General features: G+C 38.4%; 1 protein-coding gene across 3 annotated transcripts in view; it reads left to right on the forward strand.

The window, feature by feature from the left end:
- The window catches only part of TENM2 (teneurin transmembrane protein 2), a 698,905-nt gene that overhangs the window by 49,161 nt on the left and 622,145 nt on the right, over positions 1-27,599 (forward strand). For all 3 annotated transcript variants that reach the window (XM_040604228.1, XM_040604229.1, XM_040604230.1), the window contains exon 2: positions 16,632-16,740. The gene's annotated coding sequence lies outside the window, so the exon portion shown is untranslated. The remainder of the gene's footprint in view (positions 1-16,631; positions 16,741-27,599) is intronic.

The following is a 27,599-nucleotide window of genomic DNA, read 5'->3' on the forward strand; positions in this document are numbered from 1 at the left end:
TGTCTTGTCAGTGCGCTGTCAATGGAGTCTGGGCATGCTTTGCATTAGAAAGCGCTGTGAGATTGCAGGGATGTGGCTGATCTGTGGAGAAAGAGTAGAAGGTTGCCTAATGGCTTGTAGTAATTTTAAGACTGATTTAATGCTTTTGCCACAGTAACCAAAAGACTTAAGAAAACACCTTTTGTGTTTAATTCTTGCCTTGCCTTGAGACAAAGGGTTGTTGTTTCTGGGCTTCCAGTGTGTTTTACTTTGAAACAAAAGAAATTAAAATCCAAAAGAGACATAGTCTGGTATACTTTTCTTTCCGATGAAGTTTATCCCTTATGTAAACAGCTTAGGTGAGAAGCATGTTATATTGGAGTTGGGACTTCAAAAATTACACTGGAGAAGTGGCAAATCTCAAAAACAATATTACGTACATGATCAGCCTTGTAAATACTGAGCTCAGGGTTCTGCCGCTGTGTTGCAGCTGTTAAGAATCTTTCTAAAATCAGGACTGCAGAGCCAGCATTCCACTAGTGGGAGAAGGAAAGATAGCAGCACACAGGCAGCCTTGCAAAAGAGAATAAACTGGTGAGTCTGGAAGATAAAAGAAAGAGAAAGGTGGTCAACAAGTAGAAAGGGGAGAGTAGCAGAGTGCTTATTCTGCAAGTTAAGAGGATGTGTTGCTTGCCAGCCATGCATATTATCTACAGATCTGGAAAAATTTGGAAACTGAAGGGAAATATAGTAATATTGTGTTTTAACAGGTCACAAAGAGGTAGCAGGAAGTGCTGAAAGAATACCTATTTGAAAACTGATTTTAAAAATATATATTAATATTATCATACAGATTGCTGGAGCATGTAGCATGTTTGTCAGCTTGCCATTTGTCTGAAGTAGCATACTCGTGAAAACAGTAACGACATTATTTATCTCGAGCGTCTAACTTTTCAAAATGTGTTTGCACATTATTACAGTTTAAAACAGAAAACAAAACTACTGCACAATGTAATTTCTGTTCTGCTTAGAGGCAGCAGAAAGGAAAATAACTTTAGCCACATTTCCCTGCAGATGTTCCACTTGAATATAGAATGATATGGTGCACAACAGATATTCGTGGAAATAGTATTTGATGGTGCCACCTATTGCTAGAAAAGCAGAACTAAAATGAGTGGGTTTGTTACGTGTGTGTCTAAACAGCAGAAAAACAAATGGTACCTGGTCATCTTTTAATTATTTCAAGGTCATTTTAGTTCCATGCATATAAGTTTGACCTTGGTTTTATGGCTATGAAATGGACTGTATTTTTTAAAAATGGATTTGTCATACGGCAGCATTAGAAATGGTGTGGTAAGTTTCTGTTCCAGAAAGCTTGCAACTATTGGCGCGTGGTTGTATTTTGGCTAGACCTATTAAGGCTGATTATCCACCCCCCACACCCTTTAACTGATAACATTAAAATCCACTAGAAGATTGATAGATTGATCCTAATAATCCTAAAACTGCCTTAGGTTTAGCAAAACACTGAAAGTTAGTTTTTGCTAGTGCTTGAGTATGACAATAAATGTGAAGAGAATAAAATGTTTTTTAACATGCATCAAAAATTTCTATACAAAGTAACTGGCTAATGATGAAAATGATTTGAAGACAAAGACTTAGTGATCTGGATGCATCTTAATACTTAGTATCATTATCAGGTCTTTCAGTTAGCAAGCATGAAAGCTGATTTCTCCACCTGCTCTTTAAAGGATGATGTTTGTTTTATTATAGGTGTCTAATTAATTGTAATGGTAAGAATAATGTAAGATTTATGGGGGCAACCTGAGATCAATATTAAGTTTTAATTGTGGTTCTTGGCATTACTGATCCTTCTTACTACTTCCGTCCTGTTCATCTCTACTAGAGAAACACCTTGCCCTAAAAAAATACACATTTTTGGCTTATAATCTTTAAGGGAAAGAAAGCATGTCTTCTCTGTGTTGTTTTCCTCATGAGGGATCTAGATGGCAAGGTAAGAGCAGGAAAAGATGGAGCAGCTTAGGAGTAATTTGTTCTTTCTCAGGTCTAGGCAGGGGAGTTTATTGCAGCTTCACACAACTAATATTTTTTGGCTGAAGCTGGTCCTTCCTCAAAGACGGACAAGTTGCCCCTGCTGAGCTTCTGAAGAACTAGATTGCCACAAAACTTAAGGGAATCAAAGAAAGCAGCTCTCAAATGTATAGGTATCTGTAGACCTAAAGAAGGTCCAGAAGGAGAAATAAAGGATGACCTACCCATCTCCTGGCTGGAGAAATGATGTGGAGAAATCTGACTTCATCATCCTAGTTAAGCTCAGGGCTGAAATCTAATTTAGCCAAATGGAAAGCCTTTCATGAATGGTTGATTTTATTTTCTACCTCCACCCTCTTCGAATGATATCTGACTTCCTTTTTTCCTAGTTGCGTCTTGGACCTGAATTTGACGTCACATGACTTCTTTGCCCCTTTCACCACTGATTTCTCTAACAAAACCTGCTTCAACATCATCTTTTTCCCTGTATATTTGTGTTTAGCCCCATTATCTTTCTCATTCGGAATGCTGTGGCAGCCAAAAGCAGCATAAAGCCTTCAGCACGTACATCTTGCAGTGTGGAGAAGAGGAAGGATGTAGCTGCCTAATGGTTTACTTCATGGATGGATTTTGTCGTGCTCTCTTCTTGAATTTCCATGCTGAATCTCTTCTGCAGTCTCTGTTGCTATACATTTAATCTCCTATTTTGTGCTACCCGTTTTCTTGGTGTTCCTTAGAATTGGTCTACATATTTTGTTGTTTTCCTGTTCATTCATCTCCCTGTCATCTATCCACAGAATTAGAGCATCTGAGCAAAGCCAACAAAATTTAAATTCTTGGTGCAAATTTTAACCCCCCTTTATAATTTCCCCTAATGCACATCCTGTTGATGTAAAAAGGAAAATAATTTTCAACAGTTAAATTAGATGTCTTTACAGGAGTCGGTATGCCCTCTTTGAATGTGGTTTCACGTTTAAAAACAGTTACACACAAAAAACAGGAGCCAAGGCACCTGGAACTGGGTCGAGTGGGTGATCAGGGGGGTCACCAGAAGGTGCGTCAGCTTGGTGATGGGAACGGTGCTGGCCGCAGTGGTCTGAGTACCTCTGCGTTGGCTGTCTTTGCTTATACCTGGAGTATTTTTTACAAAAAATGCTGATGAGAATCATTTAGGCAAGGGGTATTTGCATTGTGTTTGGTGTTTCGTTGACATTGTTTTCCGCAAACTGTGTGTCTGTGGCCAAACACTATTGTACCGTGGAAAAATTTAGGAACTGAAGGAGGAAAAAATGCTCCCCATCTAGTTCAAGTGTGACTTTACTAAAATAAGTTATCCCTTTGTAGTGACCTTGTGTCATCTGAAATGGAATATACTAGTGTATGTTAAAGCCATACTTTAAAAACTTTTTTTCACCGAAGTGAGGGTTTCTGATTTCTTTTAAGTCGTGATTTGGTTTATTCTTTTAACTAAAAAGCAAGTGAAATTGGAGAACACTGCAGTCTATTAACTGGTTTTTGTAAATGATGGTGTAAATGACTTAACACCAAATAGTAATCTATTTCCCCCTTCAATCCAGTGCCGGTATTGTTATCTTGTAATACAATACTAACATTTGATTATGTCTGCCATTAATGCATTTAACAGTAGGTGACAAATTTTATTAAGATAAGAAGGGCCTCATACCCTTCCACTTGCCCTGGTGTAAATCAGAAGTTACTGCCCTGAATCGAAAAGATTTATTCTTGTATGAGAACTTGGTGGTGTAAATTAGGAAAGTCAAGCCTGACATGTGGTGATGTACCAAATTATATTACAGGATATTTAAATTCTGTCTCCCACTGTGAACAGCAGGATACCGTTTTTATCCTTCCTGTTGAATGCAGAATCACTTTGCCATTTATAAATTGAGCCTGAACGGAGTCCTCTCAGTATTGGCTGTTCCTCTGTTACTCCACATACAGAATATATTAAGACACCTGTTCATCCTTGTAAGGCAAACAACAAACAAACCAAAATACTTTCCTGTAAACAAATTGTTCTGTGATTAGTGGAACTAATGAAGCTTCACTGCCTGCAGATTTCTGTCCTTCATCCTGGATCCCCTCAGCAACCCTCCCACCAGAAGGATTACCAGCTTCTCTCTGCTCATATTCCCTATGATCTTCCCCTTGTCTTTTTCCCCTATAGTAATGCCAGTTCCTGTTTTCTTCCATCCTTTAAACCTTCTTGCAATACCTTCCATGTTTCCTCCTGCCCCCTGTCACCATCAGCAGCCCTTCTGCCTAGCCCTGGGTGACTCGGGCGCCAAGTGGCAGTGGTCAGCTAGCAAACAGTTATTAGCCTCAGATTTCTCTTCTCGGGGGTGATGCTAATTGAAGCCTCTTGTGTTACTATCCGACAGATTTTTCTCAGAGCTCAGGGGAATTTAATACCTTAGAGATGACTGCCCTCTGATAAATTTCGTAGAAATGGATCAACAGATGTTACAAGTGTGTCTTTATTCCCTCCTCTTTGTTCCAGTGATTGGTCTTTGTTAGACTAATCTAGATTTATTTTTTCTAAACTGGTGTTCTTTCACCTACCTTGCTCTCTTGTTTGCAAATCGAGTGCGATGGTGTCTGGTTTCAGCTGGGATGGAGTTCATTATCTCCTTAGGAGTTAGTAGGGTGCTGTGTTTGGGCTTTAGATGTGAGACTTTTCAGTTCCTCAGGCCTCGCTAGCAAAAAGGCTGGAGGGGCACGAGGAACTGGGAGGGGACACAGCCAGGCCAGCTAACCCAAAGTAGCCAAAGAGGTGTTCCACACCATGGGATGCCATGCTTGCTATGTCTGCTGGGGGGGCAGGTTGTTGCTTGGGGGCTGGCTGGGCATTGGTCAGTGGGCGGTGGGCTGTGATGGCATGCACCACGTGTTCCTTTCTTCCTTTCCCTCTGGATGTTACTCTTTCCCTTCCCCTTTTCATTATAACTGTTATTGTCATCATTGTCATTATTGTTCTTTCATTTTCGTTCTGTTTCAACAATTAAATTCTTCTTATCTCAACCCTTGAGTTTTACGTTCCCTTCCAACTGTCCTTCCCATCCCTCTGGGTGAGAGGGGGAGTAAGCCAGTGGCTGCGTGGGACTTAATTACCAGCCGAGGCTAAACCATGACAAAGGGTTACCACCTGGTAATGATATTACTAACTGGATAGAAAGCAAGCACAGATCAGGAAAGGTGTGCTTAGCCCCTTACTCTTTTTAAGGGCATGTATGCAACTTCCTTTAATAAACTTCTAGATCTTGCACTTGAGGACAGTATGAAATGATGGCCTTTAAGCAGAGCGTAAAGAAGAGGAAGATGCATAATGAAAAGTTTTAGGTTAAAAAAAAAAAACAAAAAAAAAACCAGATGACACAATTACAGCATATAAATTATATTGAAATGTAAATAATAATGGAATGTATGAGGCTGAAAGGAATTTCTGGAGGCCTACCAGTTCATCCTGCTTCCAGAGTCCCTCTGGAGGTCTAGTCCAGCTCCCTGCTCAACCGGGGTCACCCTGAGCAGGTTGCTCAGGACTCTGGGCTGTTGGGTTCTGACTGTCTTCGCAGATGGAGACACCACAACTTCCCTGAGCAACCTCTTCCAGCATTCGACCACATGCACTGCCAAGCAGAGTTTAACCGGAATGCCTCTCAGCCTCTCCCCATACGCTGTAATACATAGAAAAGTGCATGGTGCACAATTGTGTCCTGAATGTAATTTGACCACCATAGTATTAAGGAGTAAATGTCACCGAATAAAGGCTCTTACTGGAGAAAGAACAGTTTGGAATAATAGCCTACATGTGAACATTTGCTTTTCTGATAAAAGCAGGAAAAGGTGTAAAAATCTGAGAGCGTCGCTATGTGAGAATAAAAATTGGATGACAGTCTGTCCTCAAGATGGTTTCTTGAGGATTCTTTGCAAGTAGCATGATAATGTAGAAAATATTTAAAAAACTTAAACCCAGCTGACATTCAGACAGAATTTGTCAGCCATAGCTACATAAGGTACCATGCTGGTATTTTTTTTTCATCATGTTACGAATGGTTAATCATTGTGTTTATAAAGTTTTGTACTTTGTGTGTCATATTTTTTTTTTACATCAGCAATACTTAGTTTGGATTACTGAATGCCTAGGTGCAATTCATGGTATCCTTTTTTAAACCATGTATGTTTCAGAAGGTCATTTGAAATTCTGTACTCTGAGATTTAGTTACTAATTATGTTTTCTAGAGGTTTGCTACCTGAAGGTTGACCGGCCTACGTATGTATGGCTGCTGAAGGTTACCATTTTCATTGTAAAGGGGAAATTGTTCAAACTTGTTACCTATTATTGTTTTAAGATAGCAAAGCCAGGAGCAGTCAGCGTTCTTTTAAGCTCTACTTTATTCAGTGGCTATGTATAGATTCACTGTCTTAGCTTTTAATACTTGAAAATCCTATCTAAGTATATTTATGCTCACTTAGGTGCTATCCCAGTATTCAATATCTGAATGCCAATACTCTCAATTAAGGCCTTTAAGCTTGTTTGTTGCATTGGGTCTTTTCTGTGTTTTGTAGAAATGAAGGCATGCATAGTATTTTTTTATCAATGTGTATTTAATGAAAACGTTTGTAAGTTTTAAAATTGTCCTGTTTTCTCAGTGCCGAGCACTGGCAATAGAAAGCTGGGAGCAGAATTATTACACTGTGTTTGGCAAGGGGTTTTTTTTGCTTAACCTCACAGCACCAAATCTTCTGGTGAATATGAAGTTGTTTTCTTATGCATTACTTTGGCACTTTCCCAAAGGTGTATTAAAAAAAAAAAAAAAAAGCAGTAAATACACTTAAAGAAAAATAAATAATTAGACTGTAATGGTTTACCATATAAAGATGCTAAGCAGAAATCTTCGGCAAATGAATAAACCACAGTGAATCCTGTGCTGGTAAAGAAAGTACATGTGTCTTTTTAGGCACTAATAAACAAATGAATTTTTTTCCATTAATGAGGGAGTACTGATAAGCCATAAGCATTTATAGATATGTGAGTTTTCTTGCTGTGTTGTATCAAGGTCTTGGCTTAAGCCCTAAGCTAAGGAGTTGACAGGTATTGTAAGAGGCAAGAACTAGAAATAATAAACAGAACCTGCATAAAAAAAGCAAATGTGTCTTTACCTACAGTTTGTGAAAGTAAGTTGGTGTCAGTCTTATGATAAATATAACTCCTACCTAAAAGGCAACTGGGAACTTGCTTCTTAATTCTCTGAATATTTGGTGCTGCTTACTTTGAAATCATTTTGGTAGCAACATCTTATCTGTATGCCACATTTTTTTAATGATTTTTTTGTTGTTTGGGTTTTTTAATGAACTTTGAAGGCTCTTGCCTTTTCCACTTTCATAGCCGAGAGATGATAGGACTCGAAAAACTGTAATATTAAAATATTTTATGATTCGGAAATATTGTATTTTTATTTATGTACATCATTCTGTAAAGGTAATTAGGTTTAAAAAAAAAAAAAAAAAAAAAAAAAAGACCCAATAAGAAGATGTATGAATTTCTCTAAAACTGCTTAATGAGGCCTAATATAAATCTGAATTTCAAATCACATTAAGGTTGTCGTATGGCCTAATTTCAAATGACAGTTCCGGCTTGCCACTCAGTTGGCCTTCTATTTTGTGTCACAAATTAACCAACCATGTGGGTTTATGTCACTGTTTTATTAGAGCAGTGCTTGCTTAAAGATGGGGAAATTTTGCTGCAGTAGTTTTGTTAGAACACAGGTCACATTTTGGGAAGGGGGAAATGAAGACAGTCTCAGGCCATGTTTAGATATTTTAAATACGGAAAAATATAGAGGAGTGAAAAATTCCTTCTAGTTTTCTGCACTTCCTAACAATTCTGTCGAGAGCCAAGCGCGGTTTATGCTCATTAGCAGCAATGTATCAGCATGAAGGTGCTACGTTGCACTTCTGCAGCCCTGGCCATTAATGGGTGACTAGTACTGTGTGTGGCAGAGGATATATTTACAGGTGAAACAGTTTTTGAAAATGTATGGTGATTGTGACACTTTGTGAAATAACATTTGCTATCTGTAATTAAAGAAAGAAAATCTACTAAAATCATGAAAGGACAAAAAAAGCACCTGTGAACTGGGCAGGTTTGTTGTGGGTTTGTTTTTTGGTTTTTTGTTTGTTTTTTTTTTTTTGTTGTTGTTGTTAATGTGGTGTTTGCTGAAGGAGATTAGCATCTCATAATGCCTTTTTTGTTTGTTTTTTTTTTGTTCTGTGGCTTGATTCTGTGCGTCTAAGTCATACCTTGTTGTGGGTATAAATAAATAAGGCAATACATAGTTTGATGCACTGACTTAATGTTCTGGGGTTGGATTAATAGTCTGGGGAAAGGTGAAAATATAACTTCTTGTCTTCATTTGCCAGTGCAAAAGGCATTATCAAGATGAGCTTGTAGGTATCAAGCCAAATTATTCTTTTCTGGCTCCGTCTAGTGAGAGAGAGACACTAAAAGGAACAAGAAATAGAATATAGGCCATAATGGTGCAGATCGATGGCCGTAAGTGGATACCTGGGGACAGTAAAAGAGGCAATCATAATTGAAATGCCACTTACTCTTTCCCAGGCTTTCAGCCCTTTTGGTCCTGGGACTTCCTGAGCAGGATGTGGTCTCAGCTGCTTGGGAAACCTCAGTGGGGTTCTCTTTCTGTGGATCTTTCTTGCCTTTGCTTAAACCCTTGTAAACCTGTGGCCTCTCCAGCATCCTCCAGCGAGCGTGCATTTACTGTGTAAAGAACTGCCTTTTTTAAGGAGGAGGAAAGAAAGAAAAAAAAATAATAATGTTTTGAACCAGACTACTGCTAGTTCTGTTTGATGTCCCCTGGTTCTTGTATGGAAAGAGTCAAGAAGGTCGGGATAACATACCTTGCAGCTTTCTCTGTGGCGTCCTTTCCTCTGAGTGCTATGACTTTGTCAGAGGGGAATACATTAAGTGCATTGCACGCTGTTTGCTGCATTGCTGTTCTCAGGGCTCTTCGTGGGGTGGGACAAGGAGGTGCTGCCCTGCGGCTTTGGGAGGGGGAGCCTTCCTCCTAGCTGCCCAGGCAGGGGAAGGTGATCGCTGCTGTGTTGCTCATTCTCATCAGATCTGATCAAAGCACACTGGGATTTTGACCATTTAACGTAAGAGAGCTGTAAATTGTGGTGTTCTTGTTATTGTGGTCTAGACAGTTTGTAGGAATGTGTGCCTGTGCAAGATTAGGTACCAGGCTTTCAAATACACATGCCTTCAACAACTCACTTTAGCTGCGCTTCATGTGTAGAGAGGGTTGTGGGTGGGTGGATGTATCCCTCTGGAAAAAAAATAAAATCATATATATTTATTTATATGCATATATTTATGTTTGAATGAGAGAGATGCTTTCCTGGAGTTACTTTATTCATCCCTTTTAAAAAGACAATATACTGGTTATCTCAGCGTGCACGTAACTACTAGCTCTTATCCAAAGACAGTGCTTGGAATTGCAATTACTATTGATTTTCCATAAAATACTGTTGGGATAGTTCTTCATTTATTGGAATGCTAGGATTTGCTTATATCCAGACCAAACTATACTTGTACTTCTAGTGGTGCCTGGTGATGGTGTTTTGAATGGTTGCAGTTTCCTTCATTCCACCAAAACCATGTTTCTCAATGCTTGAAGCTGCTTCAGGTGCCTCTGCGTTAGCAGCTGGGGTGCAATGCAAAGAAGCAGAGGCCAGGACTTCCTTTTCAGGGTGTGTTGCAATTTAAGGCTGAAGATCTGTTTAAGGTGTCGAACCAGCCATAACCATGTGCCAGGTGCTGCTCCTAACAGTACTAAATGTCTGATAGAGACATTCCTTCCCCTGCTGATATTCCCTTCACTTTCTGGTAGCTCTCCTTTCCTTCATCCTCAGGTGAGCTGTGTCTGGCCTGACAGGGTTATTCACTTCTTCTGTTCCCTCTCCCCCTCCCCCGGTGTCTGCAGCTTTGCTTAAGTAACTGCCTGTTGCTGTTTGAAACCGGTTACTGTGATGCCCATTTTTCAAGCTTTGCAAGTAGTTCTGAAAATTAGCGATCTTCTGGCATTTTCATGGTGAGATTTATTCTTTTCTCCATTTTATTTTATCCTTTGTAATTGAAAACTCTCAGTGTAAAGTAGGTAAATACAGTCTTATATTTATTTTCATGCTTACAAGCAAAGCTCCTGATTATTTTATTCTGGTTATTATCTACTTGATTGTTTGTTTGTATCACTTCAAGGAATCCATTGGACTTGGTTGAGTCACAGTTAGCTGTGGTGTTTGTACATGCATGTGTGTACACTAACACTTTGCACTTTTTAGTAATAGCACAGGTTTATGTTGTAGTCTGTACTTTAGAGTGACACTGATTAATGTCTTGCTTAATTGAGCTACTTTAAAAAGAAAAACTAAAGCAAAACTAAATCGAGAGAGAGCGTTTTTGTTGTTGGTCATACAGATAGAGGCTTTACAGAGTCACAGGCAGTGGTGGGCACAGCCCAGAGTGTTTCTTGGGGTCTGCTGCACACCAGCGTGCCGTCCATGAAGGTCGCTCAGGCACTTTGCCTTCTCCATCCAGCTCCTTTTTCTTCCTCTTGAGAAACTAATGTATTCTTCACAATTGGTCTGTTTCTCACTCTTCAAACCACTGATAGATGTTTTCTGTTTACCTATGTTTTTCCAGTCTTTTGTTTTATTTGCAAACAAGAAGTATAATTTGTAGGTGTTAAATACATGCTGTCCTGTTCTTGACAAATTTCATAAACTTTCCTTTCAGGTTTTGTTTTGTTTTGTTTTTTAAATTCACAGGAAAATATATGATTTAGTTTCTCCTCTAGATTTTTGGGGTCTTTTTCTTTCAGGTTCTTCCCCTTGTGGGTTTAGGAACTCCTAATAGCCTGCAACAAGACAGAATCTTTGAAGTTTTTTATCCAGGGGGTTGTAATCTATCTAAAGCACTGTTTTGTAACTAGATACAGACTATGGATAAAACACCCAGCAGTGGTGGTGAATGATATATTTTATTTTTTTTTCACTAAGCATAATTTTGCTTTATTAGTGTCAGCTCTCCTGATTCGTATGCTAGGAGAGGCTTCTTCCTGCAGGGATGGTACTACAGCTGCTGCTTGTTAAGCACCAACTTTTAGTGTTACTCCATTGTAGCATTTTTAATTCATTTGTGGAATCATGGTCTCCTTTGTGTTTTGGATGACCATATTGCTTCGCTTGAGCTTCTACATCCTTTCTCCTTGCTCTTCTGGATACATATTTCAGTAGATATGTCACAAAGGCTGGTATATTTTTCGGTTTTACTGCTTTTCTTTTTATTTGCATTAAGGTTGCTGTGTCTCTGAAGATGTGAACAAAGTTACTTCTCTGGTGTATTGTGTTTTGTATTCTGCTACAATTCAGCTGCAAATTTCATTCTCTGCCTCTTAGAAGTAGTGCTATTAGATTTTTGCCATGATCTTTTTTATTACCACCAAGGACTGCATTCCCATTCATGTTGAATTTAGTCAGTATTTCTCTTGAAAATTTAAACCATTGTCTTCAGCTATTACTAATATTCATTAGAAAAAAGGATTATTTTTTTAAGCTAGAAGTTTGGAAAGATGTCAATTATCAAGTGGTACAGAACTTACATACTTGAGAAATCTGTAATTTCTTTTTTGTAATTTCATTTCTTTTTTTGTTCTACAGCTGTAACATTGAAAATCTTGTGTTTATAATTTCATGACTGTTAAAAGCTTTATTATTATTATTCATTACCCTAAATTCAGTCAATTTCCATTTACTAATTACCACTCTCTCATATCTTTTGCTGGCTAATAGGAAGAAAAAAATCTTATTTTTTCTTTCAAGTTTGGCGTAAAGCTCATAAACCTAATTTCCATTATATGTATCAATGTCAGGATGAGGAAGAACATGTCTTGAAAGTTTTATTTGTCAAGGGTGTTAGGTTTTGATCAATATCACTTTCAGTAATTGGCATCTCTGTTAGATATCAAATGTATACAAACTCTAGATATTCCCTGATTTTTTGGAATGTTTGGTATTTTATAAGGCATTACTTATATAAAGTTTTTTGAGGATTATAAAGCTGTACATCGAATATAAAGTTTGCACTGTATGTTCAGTGTGAGTTGATATTAAGTACTAGATTTCTTCATTTTTTTAAATGCTGTGTACCAGTTTTACTTGCAAGTGGACTCTCTGCAAGCATCTCTCTGTCTTTATTGAAACATGGTCTCTATTACAGTGCTATTATTCAACTTGCCAAAAAACGGGGGGATGCGGGGTGGGGAAGAAAAGCAAAAGGCTCAATAGGCAAAACTAAAATCTTGAACTTGAATTTGTCCTGGCCTTTGCGTGGTCGTGTGACGATATCTTTTCCTTAGAATGCTTGCTTTATCCAGTATTTTGATCAGATGTTATGTAAGAACAAGTTAAATCTTGTGAAGCCAAGCATGGTGGTGTTTTTAAGACTGCTGGTTTGTTTTGGGATTTTATTTTTATTTATTTATTTATTTATTTTCTGCTGGGGTGAAATCAATGAAACAGAGTTCAGGAGGAGGCTCAATCTTATATAAGTGGTTGCATGTTGTCTTCTGCTACAGTTCCGCTATCAGTCGTGAGCACCTGACCAGGACATTCCTACGTGCTCATTCCTGCCATATGCACACACCCCGGCCCCATGTGCTGGCACTACATGCTTACATGGCAATACGCTGAGCCACATTTAAAGAACTGTTGGAGACTAAAACTGTGGCAGGAGGAGGCAAAGAAAAGACATATCTTGTCATAGGAGGAGATCAGGTTTGTCAAGCAGGACCTGTCTTTCATAACCCCGCCCTGGCTGGGCCTGATCCCCTGGGTGTCCTGCACGTGCCGTGTGATGGCCCTCAGGGTGACCTGCTCCATCACCTTCCCTGGCACCGAGGTTGGGCTCACAGGGCTGCAGCTCCCTGGATCCTACTTCCGCACCGTCTTGTGGATGGGTTTCACTTGGCTAGCCTCCAGTCTAGTGGTTAAAAAATATTAATACTGGACTACAACATAGAGTATGTACCGACCAGACAAAATACATATTGTCTGTGCTGTATAGATTTTGCAGCTCCCTGGGTTTTATATGGTTGCAGCCGTGATATTCCATTGCTGTCATTACTGCACGTGTAATCTATAAACTCTAAGAAACACAACTCATTAATTAATCATTAACTAGGGCAAGACACGCAACAGCATGAAGTGTGCCAAATCCCCTCTCAAAGTTTTTACGTATTTGACTCCTTGTAGATACCATCTCGATAGTACTGGCAGATTACTCTATAAGGACCAGATCTTGCAGCGTATAGTAAATTTATGGATTTTTGTCTCGGTTACTTCAGTGGCACTCAAAGTAATTTACAGCCTTTCTTTACATTTAATTAACCCTCTTTGTACTCTCATTAGGCACACTGTTACTGTGGTTACTCACACTGTGTGTATTAGCTGAAATTTCAATGGCAACATGGACTGTGGCCTGAGTGTGGTGTTTGTACCAGTAGGGACCCACTGGAATTTTTGGATCTTACCAAGTGCCTCATTTTCCCTAACGCTGGGAAGTGTGACAGACGCGTGCAGAGTGGGCCGTGGTGGGGCACCTGCGGGGGGGTAGCTCTGCCTGGTGTGGGGCAGCATCAGCCTCTCCTCACAGGCCCCAGCGGCCCTGCTAGTGCCCCTGCACCCGCATCCTGTACGATTACCAAGAATGTAACTGGCAAAATTACCCTTTTTACTTTATTTTCAGTACAAAATTAATTCTTATTTATCCTCTTCACTGATGAGTTGACCGTTTGATGGCAATTTTTGTCATAAATTTGCGGTACAGCTGGGAAGGAAATGGATGGTTTTGCAGCTACTAGAAAGGTATTCTCCTGTTCTTCCTGCTATGTACAAAATACTCATCTCTCATCATTAGGTGCTGATAAATTAGAAGAGAGACAGAGTCTCTCAGGCTCCAGGATGTTTAGTGTCAGTGACAGGCCGGTACATGGGACATGCCTTCTCTTTTGAGAAATAGTGTAGTCTATTTTCATGCTGGTTGCGTAGTATCTGCCAGGATTATCTTTAAATAATCTGGTATTATTTGTTATGGTAAGAGAAGTCTGAAAGGAACAACTCCATCCCATCTATTTTCTGCTTCTTTTCTTGCTTGGTTTCACTTATTTGCAAATTCTTGTAGATGTATAAAAATATTTCTCACCTGACTTCTTACCGAAAGGCACATCAAGGTGAATAATTATTTGTTAGAATTTAAAGAGACATTTTAATTTATCAGACTGCATTTTTAGCCAGCCTTGGTAACAAGTAGTTTACTGAAAAACCCTATAATGAAACATGTTTTTGTTTGTTAATTAATTCACTAAGTGGAATTATTTTTTGGTGGGTTTTTTATTGAATCATAGCTAAACTGTTTCATCTTTCTTTGCACCTCACATGTGAAACAGGCCAAAAGAGAAACTGCAAACAGTAATTGTAACACTGCTGCATGTTTTTTTACAGTAAGAGGAGAAAGAAAATCAAATGGTTTTAAATCTCCTGTGAGTCTGAAGAACTCTGCACTTTAGTCTCCTCCTGAAGTCGTTTTTGCATGATCTTTTGTCTCTTCCCTACAACCTGCTGCATGGAGGAGATGAGGGCAGCAGACCAAGGAGGGCCAGGAGTCCTCCTGGGGTCTCGGCAGGAGCACTCTGTGCTCCAATTAGTTTGGCTTTCGAAGTCAAAATACTTCCTAACTTTAGCTGGGAGTGGCCATGGGTCTTTCTGTTAGCTGACAGCTCCGCATAATCACTTTCAAAATCCTATACAAGATGGTCTTTCTTGAGGATTAAAGCTGATCCCACGCAGCCGGTTGCCAGTTTTTGCATGAGCCTGGTTAGGGTGGATTTTAGCTCTCACAAATTACTTAATGTTCTTTTTCTTGGTAGATTATCAGTGTTTGTATCTCAGTTTAAACTGATGCTACTCTTATGAATGTTTCTGTTCCAAATTCAGCAGTTGCTGAAATAGCGATATACAAACAGGGAAGGTATAAAAGAATTAGCAATTTTAAGCAAATACTGTAAATGGCACAGAATTACCAAAGCAGAAGCTGTGTAATAGAAGTGTAATTTGCATCGAGGCATAGGTTGAAAGGACTATACAAAAGAAAGTAACCATAATAGTGAAAATAAGGAGATTATGAAAGTAAAGACTGCATTCCAACCCCTAATTAGTGAGGTTATCTGTATTTCAGCTTTTTCATTTGCGAATTAAAAGCACTGGTATTTTTTCACATTGATTCATATTCTTAGACAATCTCATGCCATGATTCTGTCCTTAAAGATTTTACATGATACTAATGTACAATGTGTATCGAATTCTTTGTCTTATTTAAATAATTGATGCTTTATGGAAAGCTGTTGGCCTGAAATACAATTATGCCTATTCATTTCCAGGGAGATAGACCTCAGCAGTTAAGTAGTGCTGTTCATCAAGCTTCTTTTTTAGCCAAAAATAAGTACCATTAATTTAAATTCAGTGAAAGCAATAGATAAAGCTGGCAGTGTTAAATACTCTCGATGTTAAAAGAAAATTGCTTTAAAGTTACATGTGTAACAGTAGAGAACATTAACTTGTCTTTACAGGGTTTTGTATGTATTTGTGAAATATTTGTCTCCAGTGTTGATGGTTTGCTTGTCTGTTCCCACCTCCAGCCTGTGGAGATTCAGTATTTTTTGAGTGGGTGGTATCAGCTGTTCAAATTTCTTTGGCAGCATGACCAATCATTTCTTCCCCATTATTTCTTGTTGTTCGATTTTATAATGCAAGGAGAAACCTATGGTTTTTCCAAGTCATCTTATGAGTAGTTGTGGCTCTGCCTGGATCGTTTTGTTGACCAGGTAAAAAATAAATCAATTGCTGAGGCTATGGACATGTTGGGCGATATTTCTTTTGAGGATAACAAAAATTCTGAAGAAAGTGTGGGAACCAACAGGTAGCATCAAGTATTATGTACTGAGAAAGGAAAGAATAAATGGACAGAGGAAGTAATAAGTGGCCTACGAAGTGGTGACATCTAAGAGTACTTTAAATTAACCATCTTGCAATGAAGATACCTGGAGGAAAAAATGTCTTGATCCAAAAGTTTTGAGGAATACTATCCAAGGCTATCATGTCTTTTCTTTCTTTGGGAATTAGGTAGAGAGGGCATGGTCCGTTCTTATCCGCTAGTTTTAGCGGTGTAAAAATTAAATGACAGCTATCTCATTGTTTGAGTGTCTACGTTTGCAGCGGGGAGGAGGGAAAATGAGAGGCATATGGAACGATGCATCTAGAGATTATCTTTCACATCCTGGAGTGGGCAGGTTGTGTTGCCCTTTCGGTAGTTAAAAACTGGAAAAGATAAGAACCAAAATACTTTAAAATCTTTTGCTTTATAACTAGTATTTTACAGGGGGGGTTTACAGTTTAAATTTTTTCTGAAAGTTAGTGTGGTTGTTTTTTTTTTTTTCCTTTGACAGATCCTTCTTGCTTTTCATTGCCCAACACATTAAGAATTCTCTCACCTGATGAGCTAAAGACTCGACCCATAACGACTGCAAAATAGAGCGTTGCTGACCTCCCTTTTCAGTGAGTAGTCACAACTTGTATGTTGTTTTGCTCTGAGATGTGTTTATATTGTCGTCCGAAGTGCTTCCATCTATGCTTGAAAAATGCCTTGAAAGATCTCTGCAGGAAAGTGGTTCTGTAGAGGAAAGCAATTTGTCTCAGCACTTTCCTTTACAGAATCTACTTCAGCCTTTTCCAGCCCAACTGAATTACTTCAGAATGCTGCACTAAAAGAAATAGGCCTTTTCCTACCTATATGGTTTTTCATTTGCTGGAGTTGCCCACCCTGACAAATTCAGGATCAAATGAGGATCTTCGGAATGTATTGCTTCTGGCATCAAAATTTTCCTCACTCAAGTGGGCCTTCTCAGATTCTTAACAAACACTGTTTTTGTGAATGGCTGCATATCATAATGTTGTACATTTGCATACCCTATAATATATGCTGTGCAAAGAAAAAGATGGAGAGAACCACTTTTCAAATTAGCTGTTCTTTTGTGGTACCTCTGACTGCTGGACAGAATGCTCACAAGACACCCCATAATTTAATTAAATGTTGTACATATGCCCTGGGAATTCATGTAATTACATAGAGCAACACACTTATCCCAGTGTGTCCAGAAGAGAAGTAGGCTGCCTTGCTTAGTAGTAGCTCAAGGGTAAAGGAAATATAACCTTCATTTGATAGATTCCCATGAAAATTTGACACTTTTTAAAAAAATAATTTTGAGCTTTTTATTTTCTTGTGGATTTTGATTTTACTGAATACAGGTAAATATTTGTGATAGATCTGAGAACTCTTACTCAAGCCATTTAATTCAGTGCTTCTGAAAGTACTTCTAGATTGTGCCTCTTGTAAAATAAGTCTTTTAATTAGAGTTGGTTTAAGATAACATTCTAAACTGTATCACATACCTTTCAAAGCATGGCAAAATTGTGGGGTTTAGGTATGGCAAGCACTGAATTCCAAAGGAATTTTCACTCACGCTGAAAAAAATCAACACATTCTTTTGCATTGTTAGCAATGGGTCAGTTGGTTGTCATTATATATTTTCTGCTAAAATGTTACTTTCTGACCCCATGACTCCGTGTTTCTTCAAGTTTTAGACCACTAAGATCTGTGCTCCTTAGGTATAAAGTAAATTGTTCTGAGTGCCTGAATCTTTGACTTTTCAAAATGTATGCAGTATAAGAAAATTAAAATGAGGAAAACAGAAATGCTGCATATTGGGAAAGAAAATCCAGTGGGATTGTGGAGTTATTTTTGTGGTTTTGGGTTGTTTTTTGGTTTTTTTTTCTTACAAGTCTGAGTTTCATGACAGTTTTCTACCCATTCTGTATAATTAGAAAAATGAAACAGGAGATTCCTGAAAACTGTTTTTACTTTTAGAAATGTATCTATATCCTTTATGTAAAAGTTCATGTATTTGTTTTAAGGTATCTTTGTAGCCCATCTTCAAATAGTTAAAGAACAAATTGACAAGTACTTCTCATACCAAATTTGTGCAGAACAAACATTAAGTGATAAAAGGTGTTGGTCTAGAAGCTCTCGCTTTTGCTCTGTATCTCAACTGCAGTTTGTCAGGAAAAGGTTGCAGAATTAGGTCCTCAGTGAAAATTTCAAAACACCGTGATAGCTCAACCTCAAATCCCCTGCTGTAGTCTTAGTTTGTTTGGTTTTCTTGCCTATTTTTTATGAGGGAACCTGAGTAACACCAAGTGATCTCCCAAGGTCAGACAGCAGGTCAGGAGTAAAGCTGAATGTAAAATTGCATTCATAATTCCCTGCAGTAACTGAGGTTGAGAATGTGTCCATTTAAACCTTTCATAATGGTGGCTAGATCCTGTATATTGCTTTTTTACATTGCTCTGGAAAATATTGAGGCCAGGAAGGATTTTCAGGTACTGAGGAAAAAAATAATTCCTTCTTACTGCTCCCTTCACATATGGCTGTGGCAGTTACCTGTGGGTTTGATTGGAGTCAAGACACATGCTAGGAGAAGAGAGTTTAATGCAGAGATGTCCGTTAGGAGCAGAGCCTTCCTTCACTAGCAGGGAAGTCATTACTTATGAGGATTTCCACCAATTCCTCCAGCTTAGACAGGAGTCCTCACAGACCTCCAGGATGGGGGAAGAACATAAGTACCACAAGAAGATCACACACAGTGTATTGCTTCAGCTGTTGTGCGGTTTTATTTGGGGGGGCTTAGGGGTTTTGGGAGATGTTCTGTCTTTACATGCCACAATGAATTTTCCTTAGCTGTGGGTTTGGGGTTGGGAATTTGTCCTGAGTTCTGTCCCTGGTGCCGCTGGCATCTCTTGTTTTCAGCTTGTTATAGGCTCTGGAGTTGACTATGCAGGGATCAACCAGTACCGTCCACTTTCCTCATTAAATCTGTGTTCCTGTGGATTTACTGCTGTGATGAAAAAGTGCTGTTAACCTCTCAGTTACTCTCCTTTTGTGCTGTTTGCCCAGCCTCTGAGCCCTGCCTTTTGATTTTTTTCTTTACAGAACTGACAGAGATTTGCCGTCAGTTTCCAAACAAATATTGAGACTCATTTCCCTCCATTGTGTCCTTCTCCAGCATCTTCTGTGTTGTTCAGGGGCCAATGCTGTCAATATTTCAGCATATTTGTTAGGTTTGCTTTTTGTTTTGGGGCTTTATTTTTTTCCTTTTCAGCTAAGGCTGCTATCATCCAATCATGGTGGATCAGAGCCTTTAGAAAGTAACTACGTTAAAGAAAAAAAAAAGTTTAACTTCTTGAACAAAACCATCCTGGACTTTTCCTCAAGGGAAGAGTCAGTTTCTTAGTTTTACACACCTTGACTGTAAATTCTCTTCTTCTGTGGGAGTGGGAAGAAAACAGCCTGTCAATCACAGCCATCTTCAGTGCTCTAGTCCTGGGTCTGGAGGGTGCAAAATCTTTTGCACTTTTAGGGCTGCCACTCTGCATTAAAAAAACAAACATATTCTGTATGGTTTGAAAGCCACCTATAAACTCACGTTGGTATGCAGAATCAAAACTACCTGAAAAAATTGCTGAAGTAACTCTCTTTTTACTATCAGGCTTATGTGCCTCTCTGCCATGTTTGATTTGTTAGTTTCCAATTATTTTTAGAGGGAACAGAAGTATACAGAATGTTATGAAACGTTCATGGATCTTCTTCTAAGTGACAGCATCAATCACCAACACTAATGCTCTGGGTTTGAGCCTATATATCAAAGACTTGTTTGCCTGGTTTCTGCCAAGTTCCAGGGCCACTTGTGCCAGCCCACACGTACCTTCCTATTCTGCAATATGTTCTGGCCAGCTCCTGGGAGGTACCTTCAGTGAGAGTTAACAGGAATTTCTAGTGTGCTTGTGCTTATTGCTGTTCATAATTGTTCACTTTAATAAAAATAAATGAAAAAACCAACCAAAAAAACCCATCCAACCAACCAAACCCCAAACCAAAATGCAACCACTAGAAAACACCCCTTGCACAAACCCTCAGACTCTGCTTCCATTGAATGGATTCACTTCCATCAGATTGCGTAAGTGCATTTCTTTGTATCTTTAAAGATACAAGATATCATTTGGCTGAACTAGTAGTCAATAGATGTGAGGAGAAAGTCTATATTCTCTAAATATGTAGTGTTGTAAACAATTTTGTTTTTAAGTATGCTGTTATACTTTCCTAAAGCAAATTATTTCCTTTCCATTGATTTTTTTTCTATACTTGTGTTTTTGAGTAGTTGCCTTTTATTTTCTAAGCAGCAAACTCGCAATCAGAGCTTGATAAATAAAATATTTGCACTCAGAAATGGAACCACAAAACCAATGTAACTTCTGCTATTGACTTTTTTTTTTTTCTGCGGAACTATTTTGGCAGCAAAGGCAGAATACCATCCTGTGTAAGCATAAAACTTACTTAAGAGTGAATTACTCTAAATTATAAACTTACCGATAAATCAGTATTCCTACAGTGTTGTTATTCCATTCTTCACCCTTTGCCTAAAATCTGTACCCCAAATAAGAAACAGTACATTGGAAAATTGTTTTGGTTTGGGGTTGTTTTTTTTAATGAATCCAGTAAAATAGACGTTTCCTGGAATTACAAGCAGTAGTTCAGCATGATGAAAGAGCAAGGATATATATTCAATTAAAATGGATTCTTGTAATATGAATGATGATTACAGAATTGGAATTAAGATGTTACCCATGCTTTTGTAAATTATGCCATATGACAAAATAATTGTTCTACTAAAATGAATTTAGTGGGAGATGAGGCAGTATTTATTTACATTTCTCTCTGTTATGGAGTTTAGTAGAATATTAGTGAGGTTTAACCTGTTTAGTTTTAGGAGCAACTTTAAATTTATCAGGACACATGCCCACACATTGGCCTTAGCACTGCAAAAATACTTCTTGGGAGAGAAATTTATTTGGCAGCATTTCTTAAGACCCAAGATTTGATTTGAGGAAATAAATGAAACGCTGTCATTTCTCAAGTCCTGCATGAATAGATGGGAAATTGAATCTTATTTTGGATAAATTCAGGCCTCTGTCAGATGTATGGAAGATGGGAATAATTCAAGCAGAACAGTAAGTCTAGGATGATTTGCCAAAAAAAACCCCAACAGCCAAACCTGTATCTTAAAATATTTTTAGTGGACTCTAGATACAAGTATTCAGATTGAGAGGCTGTAATGAGAAAAACTAAGTGTATAAAACCACAGAATTATCACTAAATTTCAAGTAAGAATGTACTTACAAAGAACTAGATGTTTGAAATTCTGGATTTTTGGCTGATTACTGTGTAGCATACAATGTTGAATGTTGATAAATGCTGATAGTATTTTGTATTTCATAAGGATTCTGTTGGAGTCAGGTACAGATTTTACTAACAGTAATCATCCTGTGCCATGAGGTTGTATCATTCATATACTTCAATGGGATACGAGCTTCTGTTTAAAAAAAGAAACTGGAAAAAAACTCAAAACAAAACATCTTTGAACTTTAACCTTTCATTTTTCTAACTAAGGGAAGGTTTTAATATATGTCATAATTTTAAAAAGGAAACTCTTATTTATAAATTTGTAAATTTTTGGCCTATGGGAATATGAGACTGTGGGTGAAAAGGTGGGAAGAAAATGCTGTAGATACTCAAGCTGACCTAGAATGCCAGCTTGAGGAAAAGATTAGGATAACTGTCTGACTACTTTAAGTGAGGCTGAAATGGAGAGATCTTGGCTAGAAACTCTGAAATGGCATTCTATGGCTGTCCTTGGAGAGGCCAAAGAAAAGAGTTAGAGCTCATCACAGATGGTGCCCTATGAAATACTGCTGTGTAACCTGCTACAAGCACTGAATAAGGATCTGACATGAAGGAAAATGTAAAATCCTAGCTGCGGTGCTCTTGGTAATCTGCCCTTTATGTCCAGTTTTAGCCATTCTTTCCTGTACTGAAAACTCAGTACTAGCAATTCTAGATTTTTGTGGAAACTGAAGTTTCTGAATTCTTACTAGGAAACTTGGTGTTCTTTCAGAAGGAATCCTATGTGCTTAAGAATGATGTAGCCCTTCACGTTTGATGATGAAACCTGACCTGAAATATTTCAGAGCTGCCTTGTGAAAAGGAAAAGGTTCGCAGTCAGCATCCTTCTTGGAAGGAACCCTGTTTTTAATTACTTTGTGACTGGAATTTGAGGTAGTGTGACTGTGTAGGTGTCTGATAAATGTTTTTGGTGGAATAGAGCACACGTGAGGAATGAGTGGATAAAGCTGCTGCATTTCTGTTCCATTCATTGCAGTCCAGGCTGGTGCCTTTGGCCTTATGAACAGCTTATTTTTGTGTATTTAAACAAAATGATAAAAAAAGTCTTTAGGAGAAGGGATTCTTGTGTGACTAGATATTTTCTTCCAGGATTTTGCTTTGCACTGTTTATGTTTATAGAAATAACAGGTATAAACTGGCTCATTAGGCTTTAAATGCCTGTTATAAAATACACTCCAGTTCTCACTCAGTCTGAAATCAAATCACAAGTTAATTTTTAGTCGGCAAGCTACATCTGCTTGGATAGGATCTTCAAAAATCAAGTTTTATACAAAAAAAGCAGAAGTAGATAGAGCTAAACTGCCATCCCAGCGGGAAAACAAAATGTTCAACGTTTACAGACATTTTGGTATTGGGAAGAGCTACCCCCTTCAGTACTCCATCTGACAGCTATGTATATTTGCCACTGAAGCTGGGACATGAATCAGTTACAATAAGCCTGAAAACAGGCTCAGATGTCATCTTGGAGATGGCTGCTGTTGACTGCAGGGAAGGAGATATTAGAGTGAGCAAGATACCTTGCAAGAATAAATCAGTTTTGCGTAATAGGGAGTCTTCCAAGGGTGCTAATAATGCAATAGAAAAACATGTCACTAGGGCATCAGAGAGTGACAAGATTATGCCATGCTGTATCAGCATTGCAATTCCAGTAGGTATATGAGGCAAGGTGATTCATAGCACAAATAATTTTTGTTCGACACTTTTATCCTTCTTCAAAATTTGAAGTTGTTTACAAGGAAGGCTGTGGTTTGCTGGTTGTCTTCAAGCTGTTGCTTATTCTCAGTTTCACTGTGCCTTATACAAATTTGTCATTTACATAAACATTTCTCATAATGTTAGTAGGTTTACAGTGCCCTGAAATGGAAAAACATTATGACTACCATTGTCTTACATGATCTATTATAGAAAAGCAAGATATACCTGACTTTCAAAGTATGGGTTTCAGCAGAATAATTTAGAATTATATTTTTGGTATTATAAAATCAGTAGAAAGAGATATATTTTTTTTTTAACTTAGCACCTGCTCACCTGTTTTACTGGCAGATGGGCATAACTTTGCCTTTTTGAGCATGTACAGCAGAAGCAGCTTTACTTCATACAGGTCTTTACTGACCTAGCTTTTTATACCTCCTGACAATCTGGTCTGTGCTTGTACAACACGAGGTTAATTACACTAATGTGAACATGTACATTAAAACAATCTGCCTACTGGTAGAGATATTTTTTGTTTTACAAGATCGCATCTCTCTTCTTATTTTTTAATATCAGCTTTGTCATAACTGTAATGTGGCACATTTCATGGACAGTTGAAGTTTCCCTCGCTTTAGCAGAAATCTAGCTTATTATGCAGATATCTGCTTTTGACAATGAGCATCTGCAGCTACTCAAGATGTAGAGATGCTAGGGTATGTGTCTAGGCATCTTCATTTGTTATGCTATGTTGTCCCAGAATAAATATGCAGGATATATTGCAGTAGAATAATCACAATGCAAAAAAAGAAGCACGCTGGTGTTTTGTTATGCACTGGCTGGCTGTGCTGCTGGTTATAAAGCAAGTAGTTAAATCCAAGTGGAAGGAATTTTTCTTTTCTTTAAAAAAAATATTCTAAATATTTGCTTTATCTCATTTTTTTTTATTCAATCTCCTTAGCAACAGAAACATCTGTTTCTTTTTTCTTAGTCATTACATTCAAAGAAAGTAGCTGCTTCAAAAATAATGAAAGCAATTTCTATGAATTGGGTAGCTATTAATTGTTGCCAAGATGTTTTAGTGTGATAATAAGACATGCAACAGTTGGCTTTTTTCTTTAATTGAAATATAGCTATCTAGTTAACCTGTGCTGGTTAGGTGAGCTATAATCAGCTCTTATGGTACACTTGTGTGATTTTCTGCATGACAGAGACAAGAGTGAGCTTAACTATTTCTGGTTTATTTAGGAGATACTTAGTATCAATGTGCGGATTGTTGTTGCACCTAATGTTTTATTAATTTGCAACTTCAAAGAAAGTTGAAGAGTGTGCCTTGAACATAGAGGACTAAATATGCATGACCTTACGAATATATATTTTCGTATGTCAACCTACAATATGAAACAGTATCGTTAAATCAAAATAGGGACCTTGGTTTATAGTGGTTCTCTTTCTCAAATTACTGTATATTTTTCTGTGGCTTTTTATAATTCAATTTAAAGCTGTTTTTTTGGTTTAAAAAGGGATTACTGTTCCATAATCTCTGCCTGTGTGGCTAAGAGTGCATTCCTAAACCAGAAGAAATCGGCATATTTAAGTGAGATATAGAAAGAAATGAGCTAGGACTGCAGAATGGGGATATGAACTAGTCCCTTGAAGCCAAGAGGAGCAGACTTACCTTTGCAGTGTTGAGAGTGAAGGACTTTTGCTGTTACCATGGTCAAGTGACTGTGCTTTAGAGCTAACTGCACATGGATGGACCTGCATACGTGCTTGAAAACCATTGCAAAGCATGAAACTTGTTTATTGATAGTGTTAACTTACTGAGCTCATCACGTGGAGATTAGTAACAATGTTGGTGGAAAAAGAAGTTCAGATGGGTGAAATTGGAAAGGCTTAAGCTCAGTTGGAGCTAAACAAGGAAGGGCTAGCAAGAGTAACAAGCAAGGGTCTTACAGCAGTGTATGCTATTTAGAAAAGGAATTTGTAGGTGTTGATGCATCCACTGATGGATGATGAGAACACTTAATGATGGACACTGTGCAAAAAGACTAAGTACCCAATGCCGGGTTTGCCTTGCTCTTCACAAGCAAAGTCTAATTCGACCTGTATGTGTACCATCTTGGTCTGAGGAGGAGAGGTGTAGCCACACGGATAAAAGGCGAATATTATGCCTTTTGTACATGACGGCCAGCCTAACCTCAGTCCCTGGAAAGATCATGATTGTGCATTTCAAATCCCCTAGCAAACATGTCAAGCATGAGAAGGTAAGCAATAGTGCGGATTTACTGAGGAGCTGCGAGTGTTTTACCAATTTGATTTTTTTCCACAAAGAAGTGAATGGCAATGTCAGTCATTTTACACAGTAGTACCAAATTCTTCTTTGAGTGCATTTACACACTGAAGCCACACAATAGGTATTCTTGGATGCTTCTGCAAAGTATACCAAATTCTTCTTTGAGTGCATTTACACACTGAAGCCACACAATAGGTATTCTTGGATGCTTCTGCAAAGTATATATGTATCTTGTAGATTTTCTTCTGTGTGCAGTTGTTTTTTTGGGTTTTTTTTGGGCGGCGATGCATATTCTCTTATCATTTGTAATGCTGTCTGACTATAGTATGTATGTGTACAGCAGGAAGAAGGCCTTTGACTTGAATTTTACTCCAAGAATCAGAAAAACTTTGAATTAGAGGAGGAAAAAGTAAAGACTACTGTTATGTTACAGTCTTTAATCATGCTTGTACTCTCCCTGATGCTTTCTTTTTCTTTGTCTCTCTCCAACCCTAAAAATAATAATTCTTCATGAAACTACTTCTGGCACATGTAGGTGGCAAAAATGGTTTTGAGAAGCTTTACCAAAGAACCATCTGGAGCATGTATAAGGGCCAAGAACACTAAGAACTTCCTCCATGGAAGAACTGATGAGCTGGGTGGAGCAGCGAGCAGTGAGCTATGGCTGTAATCCTTTTAACTGGCCAGCACATCAGACAGACGGGCAGGCTGCCCAAATGCCATTTCCCTGGGAGTTTTAGACAGCAGGCCATACTCCCCCTTAGGTTTTGCTAAAGCAGTAGTAGAAGCCATCTGCATTGAAGTTAGATGTGCAGAGTAGTCCAAAATACAAACATTAAACCGTTTCTGATTCCTCTTTGTATCCATCATATGCTGAAAGTGGAGCTGGTTATCAGAGCTCCTCAGGGTGAGGTTGCTGTAGGTGAGCAAAGAAAGATGGTGTGGGGAAGGCTGGGAGGGGAGAGGCTTTAGTGAAGACTGGCACCGTTATGTATTCATCCTCCTGTAACTTTTGTGGATGGGGGAAGAGGAAAGGTACCTGCAGGAGGACCTCAGAAGGGACCTCATTAGTAGCCGTCAGGGACGGCATTGCAAATCTGACAGGTATTGTTGCAGGGAAGGGCCTTCCAAAAGTACCAAACCCTGGTGTCTCGCTGTGTAGGCAGGGAGGAATCACAGGCAGCTGCAATGGATATCTGCTCCTCTGTAGGCAGGGTGTTCTTCCTGATGCTTGCTGCTAAAGTAGATGGTTATTCCCAAATGTTGAGTTTATTCAGTTTATTCCAGGTGAAACAAATATCAATCCTATAAAATAACAGTAGTTAAGTACTTGTAAACTTACTGCCAGTGCCGTATTCTATAAAAGTAATTAGAACAGGTATGTGAAATCTGTGGTCATGTGTTTCATGTGCACTTGCACATACCGTTCATTAGGTTAGCTTCTGACTCTCTTCTAGCTGAAGTGTTGGAACAGGAGGCCTTTTCTTGGAAGCAGGAGATGGTGTAAATAATTTCACAATAGCTGCGTACCAGGCAGTGAAAAAATACTTCGTCAGAGAAATAATTCAGTCATCAGTACAGTTATTTGCTGGATGCCCTAGTTCTGTAGGAATGTCTGAAGGGTTATGACTGCAAAGTGGAAAAAGTGTAAGTTGGTTTGAGCTAGGAAGAGCAGGAACTTCAGTTACCTGATGCGTTCTCTGCTGACCATCCGGCCATTTCAAATATGAAAGGGATTTTTTTCCTCTTGTTGCCTCTTCCCACTTTACCATTCACTGAAAGGCAAAATTTCCCTGGGCAACAGCTGTCTCTGTGTTTCCTTGATTTTGGAAAATCATTGCTTACATGTTGGTGCTCTTTCTAAATACATGTAGATGATTCCTATGGAGTATTTCAGATTAAACCGCACATTTTCTTTCATGCTCTGTGTTTAGATTTCATGTGCAAGCTATCTGTTACTGTCCATGGGTTTGTGTACTTGCATAGGGTAGAATTTATTACAGAAGAAAATGACTAATTCTTTTTATCATTAAAGTGGAGTGCAAAAATAACACTGGGTGAAAAAGAAATAGCAAG

This window comes from Falco naumanni, chromosome 8 (assembly GCF_017639655.2).
Source record: "Falco naumanni isolate bFalNau1 chromosome 8, bFalNau1.pat, whole genome shotgun sequence".
NCBI classification, from domain to species: domain Eukaryota; kingdom Metazoa; phylum Chordata; class Aves; order Falconiformes; family Falconidae; genus Falco; species Falco naumanni.